The sequence below is a fragment of the Chiloscyllium punctatum genome, chromosome 49 (genome assembly GCF_047496795.1).
Source record: "Chiloscyllium punctatum isolate Juve2018m chromosome 49, sChiPun1.3, whole genome shotgun sequence".
Taxonomy (NCBI): domain Eukaryota; kingdom Metazoa; phylum Chordata; class Chondrichthyes; order Orectolobiformes; family Hemiscylliidae; genus Chiloscyllium; species Chiloscyllium punctatum.
Window position 1 is genome coordinate 3,919,717 of NC_092787.1, and position 17,361 is coordinate 3,937,077.

Below are 17,361 nucleotides of genomic sequence, written 5' to 3' on the forward strand. Positions count from 1 at the left end.
AGAAACAAAGGGGCTGAAACAGAGGGCGAGAAACAGACGGGCAGAAACAGAGTGCGAGAAACAGAGGGACTGAAACAGAGGGGCTGAAACAGAGAGCGCGAAACAGAGGGACTGAAACAGAGGGCGAGAAACAGAGGGGCTGAAACAGAGGGCGAGAAACAGAGGGGCTGAAACAGAGGGCGAGAAACAGAGGGGCTGAAACAGAGGGCAAGAAACAGAGGGGCTGAAACAGAGTGGCTGAAACAGAGGGCGAGAAACAGAGGGGCTGAATCAGACAGGCTGAATCAGATGGGCTGAAACAGAGGGGCTGAAACAGAGGGCGAGAAACAGAGGGCGAGAAACAGAGGGCGAGAAACAGTGGGGCTGAAACACAGGGCGAGAAACAGAGAGGCTGAAACACAGGGCGAGAAACAGAGGGGCTGAAACAGAGGGCGAGAAACAGAGGGGTTGAAACAGAGGGACTGAAACAGAGTGGCTGAAACAGAGGGCGAGAAACAGAGGGGCTGAATCAGACAGGCTGAATCAGATGGGCTGAAACAGAGGGGCTGAAACAGAGGGCGAGAAACAGAGTGGCTGAAACAGAGAGCGAGAAACAGAGTGGCTGAAACAGAGGGCAAGAAACAGAGGGGCTGAAACAGAGGGCGAGAAACAGAGGGGCTGAAACAGAGGGGCTGAAACAGAGGGGCAGAAACAGTGGGGCTGAAACAGAGAGCGAGAAACAGAGGGGCTGAAACAGAGGGGCTGAAACAGAGGGCTAGAAACAGAGGGGCTGAAACAGAGGGCGAGAAACAGAGGGGCTGAAACAGAGGGCGAGAAACAGAGGGCGAGAAACAGAGGGACTGAAACAGAGGGCAAGAAACAGAGGGGCTGAAACAGAGGGCGAGAAACAGAGGGGCTGAAACAGAGGGGCGGAAACAGAGGGGCGGAAACAGAGGGGCTGAAACAGAGAGCGAGAAACAGAGGGGCTGAAACAGAGGGGCGGAAACAGAGGGGCTGAAACAGAGGGTGAGAAACATAGTGGCTGAAACAAAGGGGCTGAAACAGTGGGGCTAAAATAGAGGGGCTGAAACAGAGGGCGAGAAATAGAGGGGCTGAAACAGAGGGCGAGAAACCGGGAGGCTGAAACAGAGGGCGAGAAACAGAGGGGCTGAAACAGAGGGCGAGAAACAGAGGGGCTGAAACAGAGGGCGAGAAACAGAGGGGCTGAAACAGAGGGCGAGAAACAGAGGGGCTGAAACAGAGGGCGAGAAACAGAGGGGCTGAAACAGAGGGGCTGAAACAGAGGGGCTGAAACAGAGGGCGAGAAACAGAGGGGCTGAAACAGAGGGCGAGAAACAGAGGGGCTGAATCAGAGGGGCTGAAACAGAGGGCGAGAAACAGAGGGGCTGAAACAGAGGGGCTGAAACAGAGGGGCTGAAACAGAGGGGCTGAAACAGAGGGCGAGAAACAGAGGGGCTGAATCAGAGGGGCTGAATCAGAGGGGCTGAAAAGAGGGCCTGAATCAGAGGGGCTGAAACAGAAGGCGAGAAACAGAGGGGCTGAAAGAGATGGCCTGAATCAGAGGGGCTGAAACAGAAGGCGAGAAACAGAGGGGCTGAAACAGAGGGCGAGAAACAGAGGGGCAGAAACAGAGGGCGAGAAACAGTGGGGCTGAAACAGAGGGGCTGAAACAGAGGGCAAGAAACAGAGGGGCTGAAACAGAGGGCGAGAAACAGAGGGGCTGAAACAGAGGGGCTGAAGCAGAGGGGCTGAAACAGAGGGCGAGAAACAGAGGGGCAGAAACAAAGGGCGAGAAACAGAGGGGCTGAAACAGAGGGGCAGAAACAGAGGGGCTGAAACAGAGGGGCTGAATCGGAGGGGCTGAAACAGAGGGGCTGAAACAGAGGGGCTGAAACAGAGAGTGCGAAACAGAGGGGCTGAAACAGAGGGCGAGAAACAGAGGGGCTAAAACAGACGGCGATAAACAGAGGGGCTGAAACATAGGGCAAGAAAGAGAGGGGCTGAAACCGAGTGGCTGAAACAGAAGGGCTGAAACAGAGGGGCTGAAACAGAGGGCGAGAAACAGAGGGGCTGAATCAGAGGGGCTGAAACAGAGGGGCTGAAACAGAAGGCGAGAAACAGACGGGCTGAAACAGAGGGCGAGAAACAGAGGGGCAGAAACAGAGGGCGAGAAACAGAGGGGCTGAACCAGAGGGGCTGAAACAGAGGGCAAGAAACAGAGGGGCTGAAACAGAGGGCGAGAAACAGAGGGGCTGAAACAGAGGGGCTGGAACAGAGGGGCTGAAACAGAGGGCGAGAAACAGAGGGGCTGAAACAAAGGGCGAGAAACAGAGGGGCGGAAACAGAGGGGCAGAAACAGAGGGCAAGAAATAGAGGGGCTGACAAAGAGGGCAAGAAACAGAGGGGCTGAAACAGAGGGTGAGAAACAGAGGGGCTGAATCAGAGGGGCTGAAACAAATGCCGAGAAACAGAGGGGCTGAAACAGAGGGCGAGAAACAGAGGGGCTGAAACAGAGGGGCTGAAACAGAGGGTGAGAAACAGAGGGGCTGAAACAGAGGGCGAGAAACAGAGGGGCTGAAACAGAGGGGCAGAAACAGAGGGCTGAATCAGAGGGGCGGAAACAGAGGGCGAGAAACAGAGGGGCAGATACAGAGGGCAAGAAACAGAGGGACTGAAACAGAGGGGCTGAAACAGAGAGCGCGAAACAGAGGGACTGAAACAGAGGGCGAGAAACAGAGGGGCTGAAACAGAGGGCGAGAAACAGAGGGGCTGAAACAGAGGGCGAGAAACAGACGGGCAGAAACAGAGGGCGAGAAACAGAGGGACTGAAACAAAGGGTCTGAAACAGAGAGCGCGAAACAGAGGGCGAGAAACAGAGGGGCTGAAACAGCGGGCAAGAAACAGAGGGGCTGAAACAGAGGGCGAGAAACAGAGGGGCTGAAACAGAGGGCAAGAAACAGAGGGGCTGAAGCAGAGTGTCTGAAACAGAGGTCGAGAAACAGAGGGGCTGAATCAGACAGGCTGAATCAGATGGGCTGAAACAGAGGCGCTGAAACAGAGGGCGAGAAACAGAGTGGCTGAAACAGAGGGCGAGAAACAGACGGCGAGAAACAGAGGGGCTGAAAAAGTGGGGCTGAAACAAAGGGGCTGAAACAAAGCGAATGATACAGAGGGCGAGAAACAGAGGGGCTGAAACAGAGGGCGAGAAACAGAGGGGCTGAAACAGAGGGGCTGAAACAGTGGGGCTGAAACAGAGGGGCTGAAACAGAGGGTGAGAAATAAAGGGGCTGAAACAGAGGGCGAGAAACAGAGGGGCTGAAACAGAGGGCGAGAAACAGAGGGGCTGAAACAGAGGGCGAGAAACAGAGGGGCTGAAACAGAGGGGCTGAAACAGAGGGCAAGAAATAGAGGGGCTGAAAAAGAGGGCGAGAAACAGAGGGGCTGAAACAGAGGGTGAGAAACAGAGGGGCTGAATCAGAGGGGCTGAAACAAATGCCGAGAAACAGAGGGGCTGAAACAGAGTGCGAGAAACAGAGGGGCTGAAACAGTGGGGCTGAAACAGAGGGTGAGAAACAGAGGGGCTGAAACAGAGGGCGAGAAACAGAGGGGCTGAAACAGAGGGGCAGAAACAGAGGGGCTGAATCAGAGTGGCTGATTCAGAGGGTCTGAAACAGAGGGGCTGAATCAGAGGGGCGGAAACAGAGGGCGAGAAACAGAGGGGCAGAAACAGAGGGCAAGAAACAGAGGGGCTGAAACAGAGGGGCTGAAACAGAGAGCGCGAAACAGAGGGACTGAAACAGAGGGCGAGAAACAGAGGGGCTGAAACAGAGGGCGAGAAACAGAGGGGCTGAAACAGAGGGCGAGAAACAGAGGGGCTGAAACAGAGGGCAAGAAACAGAGGGGCTGAAACAGAGTGGCTGAAACAGAGGGCGAGAAACAGAGGGGCTGAATCAGACAGGCTGAATCAGATGGGCTGAAACAGAGGGGCTGAAACAGAGGGCGAGAAACAGAGGGCGAGAAACAGAGGGGCTGAAACAGAGGGTGAGAAACAGACGGGCAGAAACAGAGAGCGAGAAACAGAGGGGCTGAAACAGAGGGCGAGAAACAGAGGGGCTGAAACAGAGGGACTGAAACAGAGGGGCTGAAACAGAGGGCGAGAAACAGACGGGCAGAAACAGAGAGCGAGAAACAGAGGGGCTGAAACAGAGGGCGAGAAACAGAGGGGCTGAAACAGAGGGACTGAAACAGAGGGGCTGAAACAGAGGGGCTGAAACAGAGGGCGAGAAACAGAGGGGCTGAATCAGAGGGGCTGAAACAGAGGGGCTGAAACAGAAGGCGAGAAACAGACGGGCTGAAACAGAGGGCGAGAAACAGAGGGGCAGAAACAGAGGGCGAGAAACAGAGGGGCTGAAACAGAGGGGCTGAAACAGAGGGCAAGAAACAGAGGGGCTGAAACAGAGGGCGAGAAACAGAGGGGCTGAAACAGAGGGGCTGAAACAGAGGGGCTGAAACAGAGGGCGGGAAACAGAGGGGCTGAAACAAAGGGCGAGAAACAGAGGGGCGGAAACAGAGGGGCAGAAACAGAGGGGCTGAAACAGAGGGGCTGAATCGGAGGGGCTGAAACAGAGGGGCTGAAACAGAGGAGCTGAAACAGAGGGCAAGAAATAGAGGGGCTGAAAAAGAGGGCAAGAAACAGAGGGGCTGAAACAGAGGGTGAGAAACAGAGGGGCTGAATCAGAGGGGCTGAAACAAATGCCGAGAAACAGAGGGGCTGAAACAGAGGGCGAGAAACAGAGGGGCTGAAACAGAGGGGCTGAAACAGAGGGTGAGAAACAGAGGGGCTGAAACAGAGGGCGAGAAACAGAGGGGCTGAAACAGAGGGGCAGAAACAGAGGGCTGAATCAGAGGGGCGGAAACAGAGGGCGAGAAACAGAGGGGCAGATACAGAGGGCAAGAAACAGAGGGGCTGAAACAGAGAGCGAGAAACAGACGGGCAGAAACAGAGAGCGAGAAACAGAGGGACTGAAACAGAGGGGCTGAAACAGAGAGCGCGAAACAGAGGGACTGAAACAGAGGGCGAGAAACAGAGGGGCTGAAACAGAGGGCGAGAAACAGAGGGGCTGAAACAGAGGGCGAGAAACAGAGGGGCTGAATCAGAGGGTGAGAAACTAAGGGACTGAATCAGAGGGGCTGAAACAGAGGGGCTGAAACAGACGGGCTGAAACAGAGAGCCTGAAACAGAGGGGCTGAAACAGAGGGGCTGAAATAGAGGGGCTGAAACAGAGGGGCTGAATCAGAGGGGCTGAAACAGAGGGGCTGAATCAGAGGGGCTGAAACAGAGGGCGAGAAACAGAGGGGCTGAAACAGTGGGGCTGAATCAGAGGGGCTGAAACAGAGGGGCTGAAACAGAGGGCGAGAAACAGAGAGGCTGAAATAGAGGGCGAGAAACAGAGGGGCTGAAACAGAGGGCAAGAAACAGAGGGGCTGAAACAGAGGGCGAGAAACAGAGGTGCTGAAACAGAGGGGCTGAAACAGAGGGGCTGAAACAGAGGGGCTGAAACAAAGGGCGAGAAACAGAGGGGCTGAAACAGAGGGCGAGAAACAGAGGGGCTGAAACAGAGGGCGAGAAACAGAGGGCGAGAAACAGAGGGACTGAAACAGAGGGTCTGAAACAGAGGGGCTGAAACAGAGGGCGAGAAACAGAGGGGCTGAAAAGGAGGGCGAGAAACAGAGGGGCTGAAACAGAGGGCGAGAAACAGAGGGGCTGAAACAGAGGGGCTGAAACAGTGGGGCTGAAACAGAGGGGCTGAAACAGAGGGTGAGAAATAAAGGGGCTGAAACAGAGGGCGAGGAACAGAGGGGCTGAAACAGAGTGTCTGAAACAGAGGTCGAGAAACAGAGGGGCTGAATCAGACAGGCTGAATCAGATGGGCTGAAACAGAGGGGCTGAAACAGAGGGCGAGAAACAGACGGGCAGAAACAGAGAGCGAGAAACAGAGGGACTGAAACAGAGGGGCTGAAACAGAGAGCGCGAAACAGAGGGACTGAAACAGAGGGCGAGAAACAGAGGGGCTGAAACAGAGGGCGAGAAACAGAGGGGCTGAAACAGAGGGCGAGAAACAGAGGGGCTGAAACAGAGGGGCTGAAACAGAGGGCGAGAAACAGAGGGGCTGAAACAGAGGGCGAGAAACAGAGGGGCTGAATCAGATGGCGAGAAACAGAGGGGCTGAAACAGAGGGCGAGAAACAGAGGGGCTGAAACAGAGGGGCTGAAACAGAGGGCGAGAAACAGAGGGGCTGAAACAGAGGGCGAGAAACAGAGGGGCTGAATCAGAGGGGCTGAAACAGAGGGCGAGAAACAGAGGGGCTGAAACAGAGGGGCTGAAACAGAGGGGCTGAAACAGAGGGGCTGAAACAGAGGGCGAGAAACAGAGGGGCTGAATCAGAGGGGCTGAATCAGAGGGGCTGAAACAGAGGGCCTGAATCAGAGGGGCTGAAACAGAAGGCGAGAAACAGAGGGGCTGAAACAGAGGGCGAGAAACAGAGGGGCAGAAACAGAGGGCGAGAAACAGAGGGGCTGAAACAGAGGGGCTGAAGCAGAGGGGCTGAAACAGAGTGCGAGAAACAGAGGGGCTGAAACAAAGGGCGAGAAACAGAGGGGCTGAAACAGAGGGGCAGAAACAGAGGGGCTGAAACAGAGGGGCTGAATCGGAGGGGCTGAAACAGAGGGGCTGAAACAGAGGGGCTGAAACAGAGAGTGCGAAACAGAGGGGCTGAAACAGAGGGCGAGAAACAGAGGGGCTAAAACAGAGGGCGATAAACAGAGGGGCTGAAACAGAGGGCAAGAAAGAGAGGGGCTGAAACCGAGTGGCTGAAACAGAAGGGCTGAAACAGAGGGGCTGAAACAGAGGGCGAGAAACAGAGGGGCTGAATCAGAGGGGCTGAAACAGTGGGGCTGAAACAGAAGGCGAGAAACAGACGGGCTGAAACAGAGGGCGAGAAACAGAGGGGCAGAAACAGAGGGCGAGAAACAGAGGGGCTGAAACAGAGGGGCTGAAACAGAGGGCAAGAAACAGAGGGGCTGAAACAGAGGGCGAGAAACAGAGGGGCTGAAACAGAGGGGCTGAAACAGAGGGGCTGAAACAGAGGGCGAGAAACAGAGGGGCTGAAACAAAGGGCGAGAAACAGAGGGGCGGAAACAGAGGGGCAGAAACAGAGGGGCTGAAACAGAGGGGCTGAATCGGAGGGGCTGAAACAGAGGGGCTGAAACAGAGGGGCTGAAACAGAGGGCAAGAAATAGAGGGGCTGAAAAAGAGGGCAAGAAACAGAGGGGCTGAAACAGAGGGTGAGAAACAGAGGGGCTGAATCAGAGGGGCTGAAACAAATGCCGAGAAACAGAGGGGCTGAAACAGAGGGCGAGAAACAGAGGGGCTGAAACAGAGGGGCTGAAACAGAGGGTGAGAAACAGAGGGGCTGAAACAGAGGGCGAGAAACAGAGGGGCTGAAACAGAGGGGCAGAAACAGAGGGGCTGAATCAGAGGGGCGGAAACAGAGGGCGAGAAACAGAGGGGCAGATACAGAGGGCAAGAAACAGAGGGGCTGAAACAGAGGGCGAGAAACAGACGGGCAGAAACAGAGAGCGAGAAACAGAGGGACTGAAACAGAGGGGCTGAAACAGAGAGCGCGAAACTGAGGGACTGAAACAGAGGGCGAGAAACAGAGGGGCTGAAACAGAGGGCGAGAAACAGAGGGGCTGAAACAGAGGGCGAGAAACAGACGGGCAGAAACAGAGGGCGAGAAACAGAGGGACTGAAACAAAGGGTCTGAAACAGAGAGCGCGAAACAGAGGGCGAGAAACAGAGGGGCTGAAACAGCGGGCAAGAAACAGAGGGGCTGAAACAGAGGGCGAGAAACAGAGGGGCTAAAACAGAGGGCAAGAAACAGAGGGGCTGAAACAGAGTGTCTGAAACAGAGGTCGAGAAACAGAGGGGCTGAATCAGACAGGCTGAATCAGATGGGCTAAAACAGAGGGGCTGAAACAGAGGGCGAGAAACAGTGTGGCTGAAACAGAGGGCGAGAAACAGAGGGCGAGAAACAGAGGGGCTGAAAAAGTGGGGCTGAAACAAAGGGGCTGAAACAAAGCGAATGATACAGAGGGCGAGAAACAGAGGGGCTGAAACAGAGGGCGAGAAACAGAGGGGCTGAAACAGAGGGGCTGAAACAGAGGGCGAGAAACAGAGGGGCTGAAACAGAGGGCAAGAAACAGAGGGGCTGAAACCGAGTGGCTGAAACAGAAGGGCTGAAACAGAGGGGCTGAAACAGAGTGCGAGAAACAGAGGGGCTGAATCAGAGGGGCTGAATCAGAGGGGCTGAAACAGAGGGGCTGAATCAGAGAGGCTGAAACAGAAGGCGAGAAACAGAGGGGCTGAAACAGAGGGCGAGAAACAGAGGGGCAGAAACAGAGGGCGAGAAACAGAGGGGCTGAAACAGAGGGGCTGAAACAGAGGGGCTGAAACAGAGGGCAAGAAACAGAGGGGCTGAAACAGAGGGTGAGAAACAGAGGGGCTGAAACAGAGGGGCTGAAACAGAGGGGCTGAAACAGAGGGCGAGAAACAGAGGGGCTGAAACAAAGGGCGAGAAACAGAGGGGCTGAAACAGAGGGGCAGAAACAGAGGTGCTGAAACAGAGGGGCTGAATCGGAGGGGCTGAAACAGAGGGGCTGAAACAGAGGGGCTGAAACAGAGGGCAAGAAACAGAGGGGCTGAAACAGTGGGGCTGAATCAGAGGGGCTGAAACAGAGGGGCTGAAACAGAGGGCGAGAAACAGAGAGGCTGAAACAGAGGGCGAGAAACAGAGGGGCTGAAACAGAGGGCAAGAAACAGAGGGGCTGAAACAGAGGGCGAGAAACAGAGGTGCTGAAACAGAGGGGCTGAAACAGAGGGGCTGAAACAGAGGGGCTGAAACAAAGGGCGAGAAACAGAGGGGCTGAAACAGAGGGCGAGAAACAGAGGGGCTGAAACAGAGGGCGAGAAACATAGGGCGAGAAACAGAGGGACTGAAACAGAGGGTCTGAAACAGAGGGGCTGAAACAGAGGGCGAGAAACAGAGGGGCTGAAACGGAGGGCGAGAAACAGAGGGGCTGAAACAGAGGGCGAGAAACAGAGGGGCTGAAACAGAGGGGCTGAAACAGTGGGGCTGAAACAGAGGGGCTGAAACAGAGGGTGAGAAATAAAGGGGCTGAAACAGAGGGCGAGAAACAGAGGGGCTGAAACAGAGGGCGAGAAACAGAGGGGCTGAAACAGAGGGCGAGAAACAGAGGGGCTGAAACAGAGGGGCTGAAACAGAGGGGCTGAAACAGAGGGCAAGAAATAGAGGGGCTGAAAAAGAGGGCGAGAAACAGAGGGGCTGAAACAGAGGGACTGAAACAGAGGGTCTGAAACAGAGGGGCTGAAACAGAGGGTGAGAAACAGAGGGGCTGAATCAGAGGGGCTGAAACAAATGCCGAGAAACAGAGGGGCTGAAACAGAGTGCGAGAAACAGAGGGGCTGAAACAGAGGGGCTGAAACAGAGGGTGAGAAACAGAGAGGCTGAAACAGAGGGCGAGAAACAGAGGGGCTGAAACAGAGGGGCAGAAACAGAGGGGCTGAATCAGAGTGGCTGATTCAGAGGGTCTGAAACAGAGGGGCTGAATCAGAGGGGCGGAAACAGAGGGCGAGAAACAGAGGGGCAGAAACAGAGGGCAAGAAACAGAGGGGCTGAAACAGACGGGCAGAAACAGAGAGCGAGAAACAGAGGGACTGAAACAGAGGGGCTGAAACAGAGAGCGCGAAACAGAGGGACTGAAACAGAGTGCGAGAAACAGAGGGGCTGAAACAGAGGGCGAGAAACAGAGGGGCTGAAACAGAGGGCGAGAAACAGAGGGGCTGAAACAGAGGGTGAGAAATAAAGGGGCTGAAACAGAGGGCGAGAAACAGAGGGGCTGAAACAGAGTGTCTGAAACAGAGGTCGAGAAACAGAGGGGCTGAATCAGACAGGCTGAATCAGAGGGGCTGAAACAGAGGGCGAGAAACAGACGGGCAGAAACAGAGAGCGAGAAACAGAGGGACTGAAACAGAGGGGCTGAAACAGAGAGCGCGAAACAGAGGGACTGAAACAGAGGGCGAGAAACAGAGGGGCTGAAACAGAGGGCGAGAAACAGAGGGGCTGAAACAGAGGGCGAGAAACAGAGGGGCTGAAACAGAGGGGCTGAAACAGAGGGCGAGAAACAGAGGGGCTGAAACAGAGGGCGAGAAACAGAGGGGCTGAATCAGATGGCGAGAAACAGAGGGGCTGAAACAGAGGGCGAGAAACAGAGGGGCTGAAACAGAGGGGCTGAAACAGAGGGCGAGAAACAGAGGGGCTGAAACAGAGGGCGAGAAACAGAGGGGCTGAATCAGAGAGGCTGAAACAGAGGGCGAGAAACAGAGGGGCTGAAACAGAGGGGCTGAAACAGAGGGGCTGAAACAGAGGGGCTGAAACAGAGGGCGAGAAACAGAGGGGCTGAATCAGAGGGGCTGAATCAGAGGGGCTGAAACAGAGGGCCTGAATCAGAGGGGCTGAAACAGAAGGCGAGAAACAGAGGGGCTGAAACAGAGGGCGAGAAACAGAGGGGCAGAAACAGAGGGCGAGAAACAGAGGGGCTGAAACAGAGGGGCTGAAGCAGAGGGGCTGAAACAGAGTGCGAGAAACAGAGGGGCTGAAACAAAGGGCGAGAAACAGAGGGGCTGAAACAGAGGGGCAGAAACAGAGGGGCTGAAACAGAGGGGCTGAATCGGAGGGGCTGAAACAGAGGGGCTGAAACAGAGGGGCTGAAACAGAGAGTGCGAAACAGAGGGGCTGAAACAGAGGGCGAGAAACAGAGGGGCTAAAACAGAGGGCGATAAACAGAGGGGCTGAAACAGAGGGCAAGAAAGAGAGGGGCTGAAACCGAGTGGCTGAAACAGAAGGGCTGAAACAGAGGGGCTGAAACAGAGGGCGAGAAACAGAGGGGCTGAATCAGAGGGGCTGAAACAGTGGGGCTGAAACAGAAGGCGAGAAACAGACGGGCTGAAACAGAGGGCGAGAAACAGAGGGGCAGAAACAGAGGGCGAGAAACAGAGGGGCTGAAACAGAGGGGCTGAAACAGAGGGCAAGAAACAGAGGGGCTGAAACAGAGGGCGAGAAACAGAGGGGCTGAAACAGAGGGGCTGAAACAGAGGGGCTGAAACAGAGGGCGAGAAACAGAGGGGCTGAAACAAAGGGCGAGAAACAGAGGGGCGGAAACAGAGGGGCAGAAACAGAGGGGCTGAAACAGAGGGGCTGAATCGGAGGGGCTGAAACAGAGGGGCTGAAACAGAGGGGCTGAAACAGAGGGCAAGAAATAGAGGGGCTGAAAAAGAGGGCAAGAAACAGAGGGGCTGAAACAGAGGGTGAGAAACAGAGGGGCTGAATCAGAGGGGCTGAAACAAATGCCGAGAAACAGAGGGGCTGAAACAGAGGGCGAGAAACAGAGGGGCTGAAACAGAGGGGCTGAAACAGAGGGTGAGAAACAGAGGGGCTGAAACAGAGGGCGAGAAACAGAGGGGCTGAAACAGAGGGGCAGAAACAGAGGGGCTGAATCAGAGGGGCGGAAACAGAGGGCGAGAAACAGAGGGGCAGATACAGAGGGCAAGAAACAGAGGGGCTGAAACAGAGGGCGAGAAACAGACGGGCAGAAACAGAGAGCGAGAAACAGAGGGACTGAAACAGAGGGGCTGAAACAGAGAGCGCGAAACTGAGGGACTGAAACAGAGGGCGAGAAACAGAGGGGCTGAAACAGAGGGCGAGAAACAGACGGGCAGAAACAGAGGGCGAGAAACAGAGGGACTGAAACAAAGGGTCTGAAACAGAGAGCGCGAAACAGAGGGCGAGAAACAGAGGGGCTGAAACAGCGGGCAAGAAACAGAGGGGCTGAAACAGAGGGCGAGAAACAGAGGGGCTAAAACAGAGGGCAAGAAACAGAGGGGCTGAAACAGAGTGTCTGAAACAGAGGTCGAGAAACAGAGGGGCTGAATCAGACAGGCTGAATCAGATGGGCTAAAACAGAGGGGCTGAAACAGAGGGCGAGAAACAGTGTGGCTGAAACAGAGGGCGAGAAACAGAGGGCGAGAAACAGAGGGGCTGAAAAAGTGGGGCTGAAACAAAGGGGCTGAAACAAAGCGAATGATACAGAGGGCGAGAAACAGAGGGGCTGAAACAGAGGGCGAGAAACAGAGGGGCTGAAACAGAGGGGCTGAAACAGAGGGCGAGAAACAGAGGGGCTGAAACAGAGGGCAAGAAACAGAGGGGCTGAAACCGAGTGGCTGAAACAGAAGGGCTGAAACAGAGGGGCTGAAACAGAGTGCGAGAAACAGAGGGGCTGAATCAGAGGGGCTGAATCAGAGGGGCTGAAACAGAGGGGCTGAATCAGAGAGGCTGAAACAGAAGGCGAGAAACAGAGGGGCTGAAACAGAGGGCGAGAAACAGAGGGGCAGAAACAGAGGGCGAGAAACAGAGGGGCTGAAACAGAGGGGCTGAAACAGAGGGGCTGAAACAGAGGGCAAGAAACAGAGGGGCTGAAACAGAGGGTGAGAAACAGAGGGGCTGAAACAGAGGGGCTGAAACAGAGGGGCTGAAACAGAGGGCGAGAAACAGAGGGGCTGAAACAAAGGGCGAGAAACAGAGGGGCTGAAACAGAGGGGCAGAAACAGAGGGGCTGAAACAGAGGGGCTGAATCGGAGGGGCTGAAACAGAGGGGCTGAAACAGAGGGGCTGAAACAGAGGGCAAGAAACAGAGGGGCTGAAACAGTGGGGCTGAATCAGAGGTGCTGAAACAGAGGGGCTGAAACAGAGGGCGAGAAACAGAGAGGCTGAAACAGAGGGCGAGAAACAGAGGGGCTGAAACAGAGGGCAAGAAACAGAGGGGCTGAAACAGAGGGCGAGAAACAGAGGTGCTGAAACAGAGGGGCTGAAACAGAGGGGCTGAAACAGAGGGGCTGAAACAAAGGGCGAGAAACAGAGGGGCTGAAACAGAGGGCGAGAAACAGAGGGGCTGAAACAGAGGGCGAGAAACATAGGGCGAGAAACAGAGGGACTGAAACAGAGGGTCTGAAACAGAGGGGCTGAAACAGAGGGCGAGAAACAGAGGGGCTGAAACGGAGGGCGAGAAACAGAGGGGCTGAAACAGAGGGCGAGAAACAGAGGGGCTGAAACAGAGGGGCTGAAACAGTGGGGCTGAAACAGAGGGGCTGAAACAGAGGGTGAGAAATAAAGGGGCTGAAACAGAGGGCGAGAAACAGAGGGGCTGAAACAGAGGGCGAGAAACAGAGGGGCTGAAACAGAGGGCGAGAAACAGAGGGGCTGAAACAGAGGGGCTGAAACAGAGGGGCTGAAACAGAGGGCAAGAAATAGAGGGGCTGAAAAAGAGGGCGAGAAACAGAGGGGCTGAAACAGAGGGACTGAAACAGAGGGTCTGAAACAGAGGGGCTGAAACAGAGGGTGAGAAACAGAGGGGCTGAATCAGAGGGGCTGAAACAAATGCCGAGAAACAGAGGGGCTGAAACAGAGTGCGAGAAACAGAGGGGCTGAAACAGAGGGGCTGAAACAGAGGGTGAGAAACAGAGAGGCTGAAACAGAGGGCGAGAAACAGAGGGGCTGAAACAGAGGGGCAGAAACAGAGGGGCTGAATCAGAGTGGCTGATTCAGAGGGTCTGAAACAGAGGGGCTGAATCAGAGGGGCGGAAACAGAGGGCGAGAAACAGAGGGGCAGAAACAGAGGGCAAGAAACAGAGGGGCTGAAACAGAGGGCGAGAAACAGACGGGCAGAAACAGAGAGCGAGAAACAGAGGGACTGAAACAGAGGGGCTGAAACAGAGAGCGCGAAACAGAGGGACTGAAACAGAGTGCGAGAAACAGAGGGGCTGAAACAGAGGGCGAGATACAGAGGGGCTGAAACAGAGGGCGAGAAACAGAGGGGCTGAAACAGAGGGCAAGAAACAGAGGGGCTGAAACAGAGTGGCTGAAACAGAGGGCGAGAAACAGAGGGGCTGAATCAGACAGGCTGAATCAGATGGGCTGAAACAGAGGGGCTGAAACAGAGGGCGAGAAACAGAGGGCGAGAAACAGAGGGCGAGAAACAGTGGGGCTGAAACAGAGGGCGAGAAACAGAGAGGCTGAAACAGAGGGGCTGAAACAGAGGGGCAGAAACAGAGGGCGAGAAACAGAGGGGCTGAAACAGAGGGGCTGAAACAGAGGGCGAGAAACAGAGGGGCTGAATCAGAGGGGCTGAATCAGAGGGGCTGAAACAGAGGGGCTGAAACAGAGGGCGAGAAACTAAGGGACTGAATCAGAGGGGCTGAAACAGAGGGGCTGAAACAGACGGGCTGAAACAGAGAGGCTGAAACAGAGGGGCTGAAACAGATGGGCTGAAATAGAGGGGCTGAAACAGAGGGGCTGAATCAGAGGGGCTGAAACAGAGGGGCTGAATCAGAGGGGCAGAAACAGAGGGCGAGAAACAGAGGGGCTGAAACAGTGGGGCTGAATCAGAGGGGCTGAAACAGAGGGGCTGAAACAGAGGGCGAGAAACAGAGAGGCTGAAACAGAGGGCGAGAAACAGAGGGGCTGAAACAGAGGGCAAGAAACAGAGGGGCTGAAACAGAGGGCGAGAAACCGAGGTGCTGAAACAGAGGGGCTGAAACAGAGGGGCTGAAACAGAGGGGCTGAAACAAAGGGCGAGAAACAGAGGGGCTGAAACAGAGGGCGAGAAACAGAGGGGCTGAAACAGAGGGCGAGAAACAGAGGGCGAGAAACAGAGGGACTGAAACAGAGGGTCTGAAACAGAGGGGCTGAAACAGAGGGCGAGAAACAGAGGGGCTGAAACGGAGGGCGAGAAACAGAGGGGCTGAAACAGAGGGCGAGAAACAGAGGGGCTGAAACAGAGGGGCTGAAACAGTGGGGCTGAAACAGAGGGGCTGAATCAGAGGGTGAGAAATAAAGGGGCTGAAACAGAGGGCGAGAAACAGAGGGGCTGAAACAGAGGGCGAGAAACAGAGGGGCTGAAACAGAGGGCGAGAAACAGAGGGGCTGAAACAGAGGGGCTGAAACAGAGGGGCTGAAACAGCGGGCAAGAAATAGAGGGGCTGAAAAAGTGGGCGAGAAACAGAGGGGCTGAAACAGAGGGTGAGAAACAGAGGGGCTGAATCAGAGGGGCTGAAACAAATGCCGAGAAACAGAGGGGCTGAAACAGAGTGCGAGAAACAGAGGGGCTGAAACAGAGGGGCTGAAACAGAGGGTGAGAAACAGAGGGGCTGAAACAGAGGGCGAGAAACAGAGGGGCTGAAACAGAGGGGCTGAAACAGACGGGCTGAATCAGATTGGCAGATTCAGAGGGTCTGAAACAGAGGGGCTGAATCAGAGGGGCGGAAACAGAGGGCGAGAAACAGAGGGGCAGAAACAGAGGGCAAGAAACATAGGGGCTGAAACAGAGGGCGAGAAACAGACGGGCAGAAACAGAGAGCGAGAAACAGAGGGACTGAAACAGAGGGGCTGAAACAGAGAGCGCGAAACAGAGGGACTGAAACAGAGGGCGAGAAACAGAGGGGCTGAAACAGAGGGCGAGAAACAGAGGGGCTGAAACAGAGGGCGAGAAACAGAGGGGCTGAAACAGAGGGCAAGAAACAGAGGGGCTGAAACAGAGTGGCTGAAACAGAGGGCGAGAAACAGAGGGGCTGAATCAGACAGGCTGAATCAGATGGGCTGAAACAGAGGGGCTGAAACAGAGGGCGAGAAACAGAGGGCGAGAAACAGAGGGCGAGAAACAGTGGGGCTGAAACAGAGGGCGAGAAACAGAGAGGCTGAAACACAGGCGAGAAACAGAGGGGCTGAAACAGAGGGCGAGAAACAGAGGGGCTGAAACAGAGGGACTGAAACAGAGGGGCTGAAACAGAGGGGCTGAAACAGAGGGCGAGAAACAGAGTGGCTGAAACAGAGAGCGAGAAACAGAGTGGCTGAAACAGAGGGCAAGAAACAGAGGGGCTGAAACAGAGGGCGAGAAACAGAGGGGCTGAAACAGAGGGGCTGAAACAGAGGGGCGGAAACAGTGGGGCTGAAACAGAGAGCGAGAAACAGAGGGGCTGAAACAGAGGGGCTGAAACAGAGGGCTAGAAACAGAGGGGCTGAAACAGAGGGCGAGAAACAGAGGGGCTGAAACAGAGGGCGAGAAACAGAGGGCGAGAAACAGAGGGACTGAAACAGAGGGCAAGAAACAGAGGGGCTGAAACAGAGGGCGAGAAACAGAGGGGCTGAAACAGAGGGGCGGAAACAGAGGGGCGGAAACAGAGGGGCTGAAACAGAGAGCGAGAAACAGAGGGGCTGAAACAGAGGGGCGGAAACAGAGGGGCTGAAACAGTGGGTGAGAAACATAGTGGCTGAAACAAAGGGGCTGAAACAGTGGGGCTAAAATAGAGGGGCTGAAACAGAGGGCGAGAAATAGAGGGGCTGAAACAGAGGGCGAGAAACCGGGAGGCTGAAACAGAGGGCGAGAAACAGAGGGGCTGAAACACAGGGCGAGAAACAGAGGGGCTGAAACAGAGGGCGAGAAACAGAGGGGCTGAAACAGAGGGCGAGAAACAGAGGGGCTGAAACAGAGGGCGAGAAACAGAGGGGCTGAAACAGAGGGGCTGAAACAGAGGGGCTGAAACAGAGGGCGAGAAACAGAGGGGCTGAAACAGAGGGCGAGAAACAGAGGGGCTGAATCAGAGGGGCTGAAACAGAGGGCGAGAAACAGAGGGGCTGAAACAGAGGGGCTGTAACAGAGGGGCTGAAACAGAGGGGCTGAAACAGAGGGCGAGAAACAGAGGGGCTGAATCAGAGGGGCTGAATCAGAGGGGCTGAAAAGAGAGCCTGAATCAGAGGGGCTGAAACAGAAGGCGAGAAACAGAGGGGCTGAAAGAGAGGGCCTGAATCAGAGGGGCTGAAACAGAAGGCGAGAAACAGAGGGGCTGAAACAGAGGGCGAGAAACAGAGGGCGAGAAACAGAGGGCGAGAAACAGTGGGGCTGAAACAGAGGGGCTGAAACAGAGGGCAAGAAACAGAGGGGCTGAAACAGAGGGCGAGAAACAGAGGGGCTGAATCAGAGGGGCTGAATCAGAGGGGCTGAAAAGAGAGCCTGAATCAGAGGGGCTGAAACAGAAGGCGAGAAACAGAGGGGCTGAAAGAGAGGGCCTGAATCAGAGGGGCTGAAACAGAAGGCGAGAAACAGAGGGGCTGAAACAGAGGGCGAGAAACAGAGGGCGAGAAACAGAGGGCGAGAAACAGTGGGGCTGAAACA